The following is a 15800-nucleotide window of genomic DNA, read 5'->3' as shown; positions in this document are numbered from 1 at the left end:
TTGTATGTGTGGGTAGCACAGATGATAGAGCAAGAGACTCTTGTAAGTCTTCTTCTATGATTGTTGTTGTTGTTGTTTAGTCATTTAGTCATGTTTGACTCTTCGTGACCCCATGGACCAGAGCACGCCAGGCACTCCTGTCTTCCACTGCCTCCGATAGTTTGGTCAAACTCATGCTGATAGCTTCGAGAACACTGTCCCACCATCTTGTCCTCTGCCGTCCCCTTCTCCTTGTACCCTCCATCCTTTCCAACATCAGGGTCTTTTCCAGGGAGTCTTCTCTTCTCATGAGGTGGCCAAAGGATTGGAGTCTCGGCTTCAGAATCAGTCCTTCCAGTGAGCACTCAGGGCTGAGAGAGCAGATTGGGGGTGGTCATTTTGAACAGGAAGAAGTGGCCTGAGAAGAAAGGGTAAGAAACCTTACTCCTTTATTCAAAACTGAAACCTTGGAAGGTGGTGGACTCGCCTTCACTGGAGGTTTTGAAACAGAGGTTGAATGGCCCTCTGTCTGGGGTTCTTTAGCTGTGATTCCTGCATTGACGGGAGTTGAATTAGATTGCCCTTGGGGTCCCTTCCAACTCTGCTTCAGAGTTGCATTGTGCAAGCAAAACAACTTCTGCTCATGCAGTGGAAATTCCCCTTCCTCCTCTCCCTTTTCTGCCCCTGCACCACCCCTGTGTCTGAACTGCAGGGTTTGAAGGTGGAACCCCAGAGCAAATTGAGAGAGGGCACATGGGGGAAGGAAAAGCTCCACCACGCAAGAGAAAGTCATTCTACTGCCACAACGATTTCATTGGATGCAACCCCTACATTCCAGCATTTTAGCATGCTCTGAGCTATTTCTTATACAGGCAGATGTTAATTCTTTAAGACAATTGCATTTGCCCTGTAACTTCAAATGTACAAACTTTTGCACAATCCCTACTTGGGCGTTTCTCTCTGGAACCTCAGGGGCTATTTATGCCAGAACGATAATAAGAGGTTTAAATCTCTTCTCCCTTTCCCAAGGATAGGATGCTGACTTTGCAGTTGCAATTCAAACAAACATTTATGGGCCTGGGCTGACAACCCTGCACCCAGATCTCTAATATGGAGATCCATTATTCCGCATGCAGGCAAGCAAAAGCAATTTATCAAGCCTAGGTACAGATCACTTTGTTAATGTTTAAGACCAAGACCAACATTTGTGAAAAAACTAGAAGCTTTCTTGTTAGGCATTATAGGTCAAGACTTGTCAAAAGAGCATAATAAGTTATTTATGTAGGCGACAACAGCGGCTAGGATTCTACTAGCCCCAAAATGGAAGGACAATAAGATACCAACCAAAGAAGAATGGCAAGAAAAACTGACGGAATATGCTGGAATGGCGAAGCTAACTGGGCAAGTCAGAGACAAGGACGATAGAGATTTAAAAAAAGACTAGGAACCATTTATGTTGTACTTACAGAAACACTGTAAAGAAGGGGACTCACTAGCAGGATTTGAGTAAACATTGACAATTAACAAAATGAACATAGAGCTTAAGATGTAATAATTGGAAAATAACAAGTCTGTGAGACAATTTGAAAACTATTATGGTATAAAAATGATAAGAACAGAACAATACTTAACTTAAAGAATGTAATAGGTAAAGGTAAAGGGACCCCTGACCATTAGGTCCAGTCGTGGCCAACTCTGGGGTTGGGGTGATCATCTCGCTTTATTGGCCGAGGGAGCCGGCGTACAGCTTCCGGGTCATGTGGCCAGAATGACTAAGCCGCTTCTGGCGAACCAGAGCAGTGCACAGAAATGCCGTTTACCTTCCCGCCAGAGTGGTACCTATTTATCTACTTGCACTTTGACGTGCTTCCAAACTGCTAGGTGGGCAGGAGCTGGGACCGAGCAATGGGAGCTCACCCCAACCTGGGGATTCAAACTGCCAACCTTCTGATTGGCAAGTCCTAGCCTCTGTGGTTTAACCCACAGTGCCACCTGCGTCCCAAAGAATGTAATATTAAGGTATAATAAAACAAGCAGAAGGGGAAGTTGAGGGAAGTTGTGGGGAGGAGGGGGGGGATTTGGGAATTGCATTTCTTTTTTCTCTGAGATAACGTTATTGTGATCAATATAAAATGGTAAAACTTAATAAAAAATATTTACACACAAAAAAGACCAAGTCCTCCCCATCTGTTAGGAACATGAGTCACTGATATGATTCTATGCCAAGAGTGGTTTTATCAGTGGAAGGATTTTGCTCAAACTTTCCCCGACCCATAAGAACAGACCCTGCTATTTTCATGTTGTATGGGTTGTATTCCGCTTAGAGATTTTAAAATGTAAGGTGGTATAGAAGTGCTTTTAAATAAGCAAATCAACAAAAAATACTATGCTCTGGTCTCAAGGAAATGTTGGTATTTTATTTATTTAGCATGAATTATATGTCATTTAATAAAAACAAAAAACAAAACATATATAAAGTGGTATAAAATATTCATCAGCAGTACTAATAAAAACAGCCTTTAAAGGCAATAAACATAAAGCAATGGTGGAAATGTAGATAAAAGGAACCAATTTAGAAATTGAATGAAATAATAAAAATAGCACGTCAGGGTAGGATAGGCTTGCCTAAAAGGGGAGGCTTCTGGCAGGCATCAGAAACAGTGCAATGAAGAGGCCTGCCCAATATCAAGATGCAGGCAGTTCCACAGATTACAAACATGAGTCTGACCAAACTGCGGGAGGCAGTGGAAGACAGACGTGCCTGGCGTGCTCTGGTCCTTGGGGTCACGAAGAGTCGGACACGACTAAACGACTAAACAACAACAACAACAATGGATCCATTGGTGGAAAACTGGATGGAAGGATGAAAGAAAGAAAGAAAGAAAGAAAGAAAGAAAGAAAGAAAGAGAAAGAAAGAAAGACATAGGCACAGAGGCACACACCTCCCCTCATGGAAGATTCCAGCTGGTTTTTACAAAATAATGACATCAAAATACAATCCATATTAAGGTTGCAATCTCAGTTCCCTGGGCTTTGTTGCTAGAGAGGGATGGGGGAAGGAAAGGGGTTTCCCTCCAACTGGCTCTCTTAGCAATGAAGGAACTGTTGGGATGCATCCGGGGAGATGGGGGCATTTGGCAGGCCCCCAGCTGGCTCCAGCCACCGGCCGGCAGCCGAGCGAACTCCGGTTCCCGGAACAGCATCAATCGGCGACTCAAGCCTCAGAGACGTTTAGAAGCTTGGCACGCTCTAATCAGCAGAGTGAGTAACTTCTCACAACGGAAGTGGCAGACAGAGACATGTGTAAGCATTATTTACAGGCGTCTATACAGCATAGTTCAGGAACAATGGAAAAACATGTCTGCTTCCCTTCGTGTCCAGCAAAACAGCAGTAACAAAAGCAATATGCAAACGGAAGTTCCCAGCAGACTTGTGCTGGAAGTAAACAGGCATGTGACACACAACAGTCATGCCTGTTCCTTTTAAGGTGGAATGGAACTATAGCCTAACAGGAACCCTCTGCTGCCAAAGAAGTCCTCAATGTCTTTTTTTTTTTTTAATGATATTTATTAAAATTTCAAAGGATACAAAAATTACACAAAAACAAAAAGTAAAAGTACAAAAAATAAAAATACAAGAAAATAGAAAATACAGAAAAAAGAGTAAAGAAAAAAACAAAACAAGTTCATTATTTTCAGACCCTTAACTGTCATTGCCTTCTTTCTTAGACCTCCTCCTCCTCCCTTCCTTTGTATTCTAGTTGTTAATTATCCCAGCAAATCCTTTCCTTTCCATGTTTCATAAAATTCTATCATTACATTACCCTCGACTAATTTAATCCTATCTTTCTATAATAAACCTTAAAGTTTAAAACTTAAGTCTTAACCTTACCAGCTTCTTGTGATCATAATATTCTTTCATAATTCTTTATGCATCTTTACTAAAGCCAGGTAATTTCTTCCAACATTTTTCTATCATTCATCAACTTTGTAAAACATTCTAATAATAAAAAAAGAGAAAGAAAGATATAAACAAGTCCAATCTTTATCCAACGTCCCTTTCTCCTGGTTCCGGGATTTGTCAGTCCTTATTAACCCGGTAACCTTATGTCCGAGGCCCTCAGGTCACTTCCATGGCCCTTCCGCGGCTCTTCTTCATACTTATAACTGTAATTTCCCTTATCTCCTCGTGATAACTCCAGCTTGACAATGTCTCTTGCTCGTGGTAACTCCAGCTTAGTAATGTTTTTAGCCCTTCTCGTCAGATCAGACCCTTTTCCATATTCATCGCTGCATTCCATGTAGTATTTAAAAACATGTTTCAAGGGCCCTCCAAAGTTGAGAGCCCCCACAGTCCCAAACATATCGCAGCCCTTTACCATATTTAAAAAGTCCAGACATCCCAACATAGGGGGGTCAATCCAGCCCCCCATTTCCAAACCACACCGAACTTTCCCTTTCCAGATCTGGCTTTTTCCAAGTTCATTTGTCCAGTCCGAAGGATCATACTCCTGTTGGGTCTGTTCTGTCAAAACACACTCCTGATTTAATGCCACAAACTCCTGTTCTGTCAAAACACACTCCTGGTTTGAATCCTGAGTAGGCTCCACATGTTTTCCCACAGTCTGATCAAGACATTCCACTGCCTGTTTAAGATTTCTAGTCGAAATGGCCATCCGGTTCACCTTATCATGTAATTCTTCCAGTAGAGCATTTGTTTTGTAAAGAACGCGCACCAAGGCTTCTGAAAACATTGTCTTGCACAGTCAGACACTTTCCCACGGTTATTTTGTAACAGATGTCAATTCCCTGGAGTTAGTTACAGTTTCAAAAGCTCCCCCTAGGGGGAAGACTTATATTTATTTTTGCTACAAAGTTTTCCTTTTTTTTTTTTCCAAAATACTTAAGATACTTTGTCCATATATATTCCTTTAGAGTGCGAAAGGGAACAGTGGAATCACAAAGTTTCTCTTCTTTTAGCTGTCTGTCAAGAAACAATTATCTTGGTAAACTCACGTCAGTCCTGACACCCCCGCTCCAGGATCAGGACGGAGGAAAATAACTTCCTTTTGCGGTTACTTCAAATAGTCCAAAAAAAATATTCCCAATTTAAAATGTTGAAATCCACTCTTTTAAAAATGATTTTCTGAGCTCTAGTGTGAATTGCCTTTGCTTTCTTCTATTTACAAAAGAACGGAAGGGTGACTTCCTGTTTAGCCCTTCCCGCTCTGTACCAAATTCAATAGATTTTTTTTTTTTTTTTAGTCCGATTCTGTCCTTTTCACAAATCTTTATTTGATATCCCATTTGTTCAAATTCTAAGTACTCACGGGTGTTTGTTTTAAAGTCCAAATTGTCCCAGGAAAGAAGGCAGTGCTCTCCGGCAGCAGCTATGCGGCTTTGCTCCACGGAAATAGTGATTGACTCACAGCACCACGCCGCTTCCCCCTCCTCACTTCGGAGCCCGTTAGTGGGTTCCTTAGCGGATTGGGGGGGCACTAAAGGTGCCCGCCGAGTCCCACGGTCACAGGCTTCATCCGCCTGTGATTTTGAAGGGGTCCCAGCTTCGCCGTAGCGGAGTAGACCCTGTTTACCGCGGAGCCAGTCCCTCCAGTTCAGAGGGAGTCCGCCATTGCCAGTGGCGTCACCCCGGAAGTGAAGTCCTCAATGTCAGGAATGTTCCTGCCTAGAGTGAAAGCGAGGGCTCCCAGGCAGGGGTGAAGAAAGGCGTCGTCACACCTGGGGTGGGGTGTCACTATGTAGGGCGCATGTGTGGCGTCTCTACGTACAACACATGCGGCGTACCTAGCGATGCCGCACATGCGCTGTACATAGCGGTTTGCCGCCGCTCCAGTGCTGTACGGACGGTGCCGGAATCCTCTGCTCGCGGTTGCAGCCATGAACAGAGGATCCTCCGTTCACGGCCGTAGCAGTGATGGAGGGATCCCACTGCCGTCCGTATGGCACTTGAGTGGCATCGGCGGCAAACCGCTATGTACAGTGCATGTGTGGCATTGTTATGTACAGTGCACGCGTGCGACGCCGCACATGTGCTGTACATAGCGGTTTGCTGCTGGCACTGGGATTCTCCACTGCCGCAAGCCCCTGTTAAGAGCGGTAGTCTCGTAATCTGGTGAACCAGGTTCACCGCTCTTCCACATGCAGCTGCTGGGTGACCTTGGACTAGTCACACTTCTCTGAAGTCTCTCAGCCCCACTCACCTCACAGAGTGTTTGTTGTGGGGGAGGAAGGGAAAGGAGAATGTTAGCCACTTTGAGACTCCTTAGGGTAGTGATAAAGCGGGATATCAAATCCAAACTCTTCTTCTTCTTTTCACCCCCCCCCAGACATGGCACCCGGGGCGAATCGCCCCCCCTTGCGACGCCACTGCTCCCAGGACCTAGGAGGGGGGTAGGCAGAAAGCGATGGAGGGGTGCTTTCTTCACAGGCAGAGGGTGAAGTGAGCCCCTCCTCTCCTGGAATGCAGGTCATACAGTAAATGTCCAGGGCAATGTAAGGCAAGCAGAGGACCCACAATTTTCAGACACGCTCTCAGGGAAGGAGACGCAAGCTGAATGGTCAGTTCAGGAGTCTCCTCGCTCTCAGAGATTAGGCAGAGTTCAGCCTTGGCGTCAAGCCCACAAGAGGAGGAGGAGCCGATGGCGTATTTCCTGTTGGGAAAAAAGCCCGCCCTTCAGTGGGCTCAACTGACCTCTCGAGGGAGGATGATTGAACTGTGTGCTCAGGACTGAGCTACTGTGTAAATAGCAATAAGTCTGAAAGGTATAAAAGCGCCAGCCTGCCGTCTCTTGGTGTGAGAGGGAGATCGTAAATCCTGACACTCGATGCAACTTCAAAATGTGTAAGGCATCACACAACACCCAGTTCTACAAACTCACACTGGCTACCACTGGTGGGAACCTTGCCAGCACTGAGCACCCACAATGGCTGCTGCAATCGTGCACAAAAAGGGGTCTCTCGTTTTTTCTGGGGCGCTTGTCACGCATGTAGTTTGAGACCTGCTGGCTCTGAAGCTGGTCCATTCCCTCGGCAAGGTCCCAATTTGAGGCCATTGGCTCTTTGAGCTGGGAGCTGCCACAACAAAAAGTGACGTCGATGCCACCCTTTCCCGATACCATGCTGTGGTTGATCTGCTCCTCCACCCTACAGCTCCAAGCCAGGACTCAGGATTCCCTGGCTGAAAGCACTAAAACAAGATTGAACACAGCAATAAATGAAGCAGCAGGCAAGTTCACAAAAGAAGCTTCTTTATTATTGCTATGGAATACTTATTAATTGCATTTATCAGCAGCGTCATGGTATTAGTCATGCACGCCCATGCTCAGTGAGCCCAGGGGAGCCGGGAAGGGGTGATGAAACAAGAATGAACTGACACATTGAATCGAAAATGGCCACAACTTTATTGGTTACAGTTGTTGGTAGGCTTAGGCGCATTGGGTATGTATCCTGAGTCAGCCTGCTGTGTGGTGACTGACGCTGAACAAGGACATGCCTGGGTTAAGGGTCACCTCAAGATACAGGTCAACCAAGCTGACCGCAGGCTGTCATTTGGAAGTTCTATGGCCTGTCCAGCCCTCACCTGGACTTCTGGATGGAATCTTCCACCCAGACCCCTTTACTAGAGTACTCTGAGATATCACACCCAATCAAGATATCACACACCACCTCACCCCCTGGAAATAGACCAAGGATTCAACCCAATGCCTTATCTGCCCAAAGTTGTGACTATTGCTATGAGGAAGGCAAGAAACCCAAACGGGCCCAATTGGTCTGCAGACCAGATCCTTCCTGGCCCCACATTTGGAGACCAATTATATCCACAGCAAGATCCTCCATGTGCAATGCCCACTTACCTCGAGAGTGGGTGAATGGGATGATCAGCTTCTGACTGAACTGTTGGCTCCCATTACAGGTGGCATAAATACCCCAGTGGTGGACTGAAGTCTTGGTCTCTCGACTGCTGAAGCTCCTCCCCCACATCCAAGCCACCACTGGCCAATTTAAATTTTAAGACTTGGTGGGCTATCTCAACATCCCCTGAGGCCAGCCAAAGCATACAGCCAATCACAAAGCGCCAGCTGCAATCATTGCTTCCCTAGAAGATAAGTGGACAACTTGGTTAAAAACAGGAGGAAACATGGCATAGATTGATATAAAGACATTCAATATTTTAAAAATTCTAGGTCAAGCAGGAAGAACACAACAACCATATAACACGAGACCATATAATACTGGTCATGAAAGACCTACATTGGCTCCCAGTACGTTTCCAAGTACAATTTAACGTGTTGGTGCTGACTTTTAAAGCCCTGAACGGCCTCGGCCCAGTATAACTGAAGGAACCTCTCCACCCCCATCGTTCTGCCCAGACACTGAGGTCCAACTCTGAGGGCTTTCTGGTGGTTCCCTCACTGTGAGAAGCGAGGTTACAGGGAACCAGGTGGAGGGCCTTTTCAGTGGTGGCACCCGCCCTGTGGAATGCCCTCCCATCAGATGTCAAGGAAATAAACAACTATCTGACTTTTAGAAGACATCTGAAGGCAGCCCGGTTTAGGGAAGGTTTTAATGTTTGATCTTTTATCGTGTTTTTAATGTTCTGTTGAGAGCTGCCCACAGTGGCTGGGGAAACCCAGCCAGATGGGTGGGGAATAAATTATTATTATTATTATTATTATTATTATTATTATTATTATTATTTATTTATTACATAACCAGAATAAAGCCACTGGATGAGCTTTGTGGGCTCTGCAGGGGCACAGAGGCAGAATCAAGATGCAGGGCTATCTGTTTGTTTGTTTTATAAATTGTCTTTCATCCAAAACCAGATTCCAGTGTGGTGTACAAAGAGATTTGAAGTGACTTAACCAAAACAAGTTAAGCGGAATAAAGCCATTCAACCAGTTTTTAAATGCCACAATCTAAAAGAGGAGCAGTTGGAAACCACAAAAATCACAGCACTCCCAAAATCATGTGTGCTCTTTGGGAATCAGTTTCTGCAACATGAAATGCCAAAGTTCACAAACGCAGATATATCTGCAAAAGTTAAGGTTCCGCATGTCTGTATTTAAGTGAGCTGCTCACCTCTACTAGGGAATAATAAAGGGAAGCAAACTTTTCAAGCTGGCATCTGTTCAATTATCCTGTACTGTCAATTAAAAAGGCATTAAAAAGTGCTTTGTCTTAGCTGGGAAATAATTCTTGCAGATAGGTGGCATATGCTTCTTCTAGTCCTTTAATAGGTCATTTTTCGGAGGTTGATTTCCTTTTTGATGTTTCCACTTAAAAAAAAGAAAAAAGGTTTTGATTAGTTGAATTTTGATCACCGGACTCTTTTTTGCAGAAGCCTACAGCCATCTTAAAAAGCAGAGACATCACCTTGCCAACAAAGGTCCATATAGTTTAAGCTATGGTTTTCCCAATAGTGACGTATGGAAGTGAGAGCTGGACTGTAAAGAAGGCTGATTGCCGAAGAATTGATGCTTTTGAATTATGGTGCTGGAGGAGACTCTTGAGAGTCCCATGGACTGCAAGATGATCAAACTGATCCATTCCGAAGGAAATCAGCTTTGAGTGCTCACTGGAAGGACAGATCCTGAAGCTGAGGCTCCAATACTTTGGCCACCTCATGAGATGAGAAGAAAGGTGGGAAAGGTGGAGGGTACAAGGAGAAGGGGGTGACAGAGAACGAGATGGTTGGACAGTATTCCCGAAGCTACCAGCATGAGTTTGACCAAACTGTGGGAAGAAGAAGAAGAGGAGGAGGAGGAGGTGGAGAAGGAGGAGGAGGAGGAGGAGGAGGAGTTTGGATTTGATATCCCGCTTTATCACTACCCGAAGGAGTCTCAAAGCGGCTAACTTTCTCCTTTCCCTTCCTCCCCCACATCAAACACTCTGTGAGGTGAGTGGGGCTGAGAGACTTCAGAGAAGTGTGACTAGTCCAAGGTCACCCAGCAGCTGCATGTGGAGGAATGGAGACGCGAACCCGGTTCCCCAGATTATGAGTCTACCGCTCTTAACCGCTACACCACACTGGCTCTAAGTGGAAGCAGTGGAAGACAGGAGTGCCTGGCATGCTCTGGTCCATGGAGTCACAAAGAGTTGGACACAACTAAATGACTAAACAACAACAACAACAGCCAATTATCAGCTTTCCCATGTGCTAAAGAGGAAGGTAAGAGACAAAGGAATGGGCTAGACTAGGTCCCATGTAGAATCATAGAACTGCAGAGTTGGAAGGGACCCAAAGGGTTGTCTTGTCTTGTGGATTATTCATGAAGCTGATTTGTAGCAAGCCAATATTTAACTATCATCACCAGACAATGCTGCCCAGGCACCAGGCGTCAAACCAATTCACATAATGGTTCTTTGCCTTACCTTGCTGACACAACTTAAGGATGCAACGAAGAAACTCAGACAGCATCATCTCCCTCCAGCCCCATCCCACAGTAAGCTTTGAGGTGCTAAAAGACTCCAATTTGCTCAAGATCACCACTTATCCCAACCCCGCTCAACGCTGCTAAATTTTGAGAGGTTTAGGTGAGCCTTCACTGCTCAGGTGCCTTGAAAGATTTCTGCCTGTCTCGAATGCCATCTCCAGCCTGCACTGATCCAACTTGATCTGGCCTATTTATAACTGAAAAGTGGAGATGAGGAGGAATTTGTTTTCACGGCAGTGTTCAGGTGGTGAATTGAGATATTTGCTGCATGCTGCAAGCATGCGATCGTGCACAATCGCCCATCAGTTGCCCCATTTGAAAGCGCTGAAAGAGGCGCATATTTGATTCACTCTTGCCCGCTCATGTGCAATTTTAATTATGCATCACGAAAGTGCACATTGCAGCATAGATCAATGCTGTTCTGAATCACTGCTTCACATTGCATGCAGCATTGGTTAACTTGCACATCCCACCACTTCCCTGGCCCAGTAGACAGCAATATTTGCAAACCAATATTTGCCTACTTGGGATATTTAATTGCAGCAGCAAATGTGCATGTTCTGCTTCCGTCCTGGAATCTCACGGATATCCAATAACCCTATCTGTAACCTTCAGGCTGAAGCAAATTCTTTGTACCCCAGCAATCCTCTGCTTGCAAAGTTGCTGAATTAACACAGAGGAGAAACCAAATGGGCATGACATATTTTGACAGAGTTTCAGATAAATAATGTGTCTAATCAATCACAGGACATCAGATTTCATTAACTCCTCTGCTCGGCAATTGCCAAATATTAATCAATCGATAATTTGTTTTTCTCTCCGCCAGCCAAACAAATCCATTAGATCTGCTCGTTTTACCATTCCCTGAACTTACATAAGTGTTCTTCTTCAAGAACGTTCAGCAGAAGTTTCTCTCTGGAGGTGGAATGATTCACTGGAGACTCCTGTAGGACTTCATCTGATCAATCCAGGCTGCAGAAAGAATTGCACACGAGGCCAGATGAAGGTTTTGATAGTCAAAATAAATTCACTGACAAAACTCTCTATTTTTGATTATCTTTGCTGCCACCTGTGAAGCTGGGTATTCATAAATATTCAGCACAGGAGACAGCAGTTGCTGTGTGCTGGATCCGAAATATGCGAGATGCAAAGTTGTCAGAGCAACTTAACAGTTGTGGTGCGATGGAAACCAATCTTTGCAAATATTCCAAACTGGATAAAACCCAATTTCATCCTTCAGATGTTGAACGCAATAGTCAAAATATTGAATTCAAGTGCCGCTTTCTAATGTGAAGTTTCATTTAACTTTCTAAAATTCAAAACCTTCAGGCATTTTGGAACTACTTAATCAATTACCCTACCTTGTAAGCCAGTGAATAGTTTGTTGGGCTCCTATCATGTAATAGTTTGCAAATCCCACATAAATTCAGTGGTCATTTCCAACTTTAGTGAAATTATTAATTACTAGTATGAGACATAATTATGAAACTGCAGTGCTGAAAGAATGGATGTGAGGTCTAGGGAGTGGCAAAATGGATATAGTAAAATAATATGTTCATTTGCAAGACAGAAACTGAGATTTAGAGTAATGCTGAGTTTCAGGATCCTCTCTTGACTGTATGGAAACAAGGAATAATTTGAACACTGACAGTGTGATCCTATACATTTCTACTCAGAAGTAAGTCCCACTGACTACAGTGTAGCTCAGTTCTACCAAAACTCAATGAAGTTTGTTTATGAGTAAATATGTACAGGATTGCACATTTAGGCTTGCAACATGTTCATTCTCATACAGTGGTGCCTCGCAAGACGAAATTAATCCGTTCCGTGAGTGTCTTCGTCTAGCGTTTTTTTTTGTCTTGCGAAGCAACCCTATTAGCGGCTTAATGGATTAGCGCTATTAGCGGTTTAGCGGCTATTAAAGGCTTATCGGCTTATCGGATTAGCTGCTAAAAGGCTATTAAAGGCTTAGCAGCTTAGATAAAGGGGGGGGGGAGCGGAAAAAAAAATCTCAAGACTCGCAAGACATTTTCGTCTTGCGAAGCAAGCCCATAGGGAAATTCGTCCTGCGAAGCAACTCAAAAACGGAAAACCCTTTCGTCTAGCGGGTTTTCCGTCTTGCGAGGCATTCGTCTTGCGGGGCACCACTGTAATTTCATTATCTTTAAATTAATATACTATGTTACACTTTGGCAGATTTCAAATGCAAACTCTCATCTAACAATGTACAATGCCTGTAAACTTCAGCGTTACAGTTAAGTGTTATATAAAATAATAATTAATTATTATTGCCAGATGACAAATGCTGCCATTGCATTATTATTATTATTATTATTATTATTATTATTATTATTAAAATTTATATAGTTCCCTATAAAGGAAAAGTAAAGGATCCCTGGATGGTTCAGTTCAGTCAAAGGTGACTATGGGGTTGCGGTGCTCATCTCGGTTTCAGGCCGAGGGAGCCGGCGTTTGTCCACAGACAGCTTTCCAGGTCATGTGCCCAGCAGGACTAACCCGCTTCTGGCGCAACAGAATACCTTGATGGAAACCAGAGCGCACGGAAATGCCATTTATCTTCCCACCACAACGGTACCTATTTATGTACTTGTACTGGTGTGCTTTCGAACTGCTAGGTTGGCAGGAGCTGGGACAGAGCAACAGGAGCTCACTCCATTGTAGGGATTCAAACCGCCAACCTTCCGACCGGCAAGCCCAAGAGGCTCAGTGGTTTAGACCACAGCGCCACCCACATCCCCACCACCCTATATCCGCAGGTCTCAGGGCGGTTCACAAGATAAACACAACCACCCTATGTATTAGACACTGCAGACTTGGTGCCATAGCCTCGGCAAACCAAGGTAATCACTGAACACTACATCCTTGTTTTTCCTTTTTTTCCTGCTGGCCATAGCAAGAATAAATCCTGAATAAAAAGGGTTGGTGTGTATGGAATGCCCTCACTAGAATCTGATGCCTATGAAGCTGGGAGCATATCCATGGCATTATTGACCTCAGTAGAACGGAACCATTTAATTTAGTGTCTCTATTTTCTTTGCTGAAGTTTACATATTTTAACAGGCTTGGGAGATGTGTGTGTGTTTAGGCAATAAATGACTCGAGGCATTCTGATGCTATCCGTCAGCGAGATATATTCCCCAGCGCTCAGGAGGGTACTACATTTTACCGCGAAACAGTTCAGCATGTTATATGCCGGCTGTTCTGGAGGGTAGATGTTGGCTGCCAGGAGGAATTGAAAATGTATATTATCTGCACTTTTGGGGGGGAAATGTTAATGCTTTACTGCTGCTTTTAAAGTCCATCGCTTTGTCAGAAAGGAAGCGTGATTTGTATTCCAGACATAACGGATTGCGAAAGAGAGATCTTGAGGAGATAAAGAGAGGGTAAACTGATACTCTGCTCCCAAGGTTACAATGAAAGAGCAAAGAAGGTGTGAAAACTTTAATTGGTCAGTTATGGTCTACAGTCAGCCATCTGTGAGAGATGTTGTAGTTCAGCCTCCACCAGCCTGGTGGACTTCAGGTGTTTCAGACAACCATTCCCATAAGCCCTAGCCAGCTCTTAGATCCCAAATATATACCCTCTCAGGTGTTAAGGGTAGCAGAAGCAGACCTCTTGGTAGTTCCAGTACTCTCAGAGGAGAAGAAAACCTGGGAGAGGGCATGCTATGGGGCAGCCCCCAAACGGCAGTATTCCCTCCCCATGGAGGCTCTTTCTGGCTCCTTCATTATCTATCTTCTGCTCCGTGCAGAAAACAAGCTTTGATACCTGAAATATATATAGGGTCAGCTTGATGCATTTGACTGTATTTGTTCAAAGTGATTTTAATATTGTATTTTTAATGTGTTACAAAGCACCTTGTCTTTCTCCATGGAGTTTTCATGGCAGGGATACTGAAGTGGCTTGCCGGTTCCTGCTCCAGGTGGATCATGTTTGGTCAAAACTCTCCACTACAACCTGTCCATCTTGGGTGGCCCTGCATAGCTCATAGCTTCTCTGAGTTATTCAAGCCCCTTCACCACGACAAGGCAGTGAGCTGGACCATAAAGAAGACTGATCGCCAAAGAATTGATGCTTTTGAATTATGGTGCTGGAGGAGACTCTTGAGAGTCCCATGGACTGCAAGAATATCAAACCGATCCATTCTGAATGAAATCAGCCCTGAGTGCTCACTGGAAGGACAGATCCTGAAGCTGAGGCTCCAATCCTTTGGCCACCTCATGAGAAGAGAAGACTCCCTGGAAAAGACCCAGATGTTGGGAAAGATGCAGGGCACAAGGAGAAGGAGACGACAGAGGATGAGATGTTTGGACAGTGTTCTCGAAGCTACTAACGTGAGTTTGACCGAACTGCGGGAGGCAGTGGAAGACAGGAGTGTCTGGCGTGCTTTGGTTCATGGGGTCATGAAGAGTCAGACATGACTAAATGACTAAACAACAACAACAACAAAGCACCTTGGGAAGTAAAGTAAGAAATTAAAATAAGGAGAAGGAGAAGCCTGGAGGGCATCAGGTTGGGGAAAGTTGCTGCAGCTGCATCCTGTATTGCAGATCCTCTATAAAGCAGATAATTGGGTTGGATGACTTCTATGGTCCTAACTCTAGAATTCTAAATCAGATCAGGGCAGCCAACCTGGTGCCCTCCAGAAGCTGATGAACTATAGTTTCCACTCTGACCACTGTGGTTGGGGCGGATGAAACTCAGTTGAGGATGCCCTCTTATTTAATTAAAAGGTTTTGAATCAGTCAATCTTACGTAGAGATAGTGTGGTACCTTCCAGGATTTTGTTGGATTACATCTCCCACCAGCCTGAGCTGTTAAGAGTGCTGAGAGTTGTTACCAGACCCCTGTACCTCTCATAGAGCTACAATTCTCAGAGTGGTACAACAGAGAGTCCCTCTTCCCAAGGAATTCTGGGAGTTGTAGTTCCTAACAGCTCTCAGCACTATTGCCGACTATAGTTCCCCAGATTCTCTGAGGAACGCTGTGATAGTTTAAGTGGAATTATAGTGCTCTAGATGTATGGTGCAGGTCTGGTCAGCCTCAACTGAGCTCCGAACTTTTCCAGCTTCTTGGCATTCCCAGAAAACTATGTGCAGGCTCAGCTAACTCACAGGGTATATGAACCTAAGCAAAGGAGCACGAACACCAGCTATATTACCAAAGATTTAAGGAAACACTCAAACGGGCTTTATGCTTTAATCCATCTGCCCAGATTCTGTCGTTTGTTTTGTTTTGCGCTCCATATTTGTGGGGCTGGATCCCCCCTCACCCTCCCTTTCTCTCTGAATTATTTAGCCTGTGGAAAGTTGGGCTTCGCCACTCCACTCCCCATCCCCCTTGG

The sequence above is a fragment of the Podarcis pityusensis genome (genome assembly GCF_964106645.2).
Source record: "Podarcis pityusensis genome assembly, chromosome: 7".
Taxonomy (NCBI): domain Eukaryota; kingdom Metazoa; phylum Chordata; class Lepidosauria; order Squamata; family Lacertidae; genus Podarcis; species Podarcis pityusensis.
Note: the sequence above shows the minus strand (reverse complement) of the source record.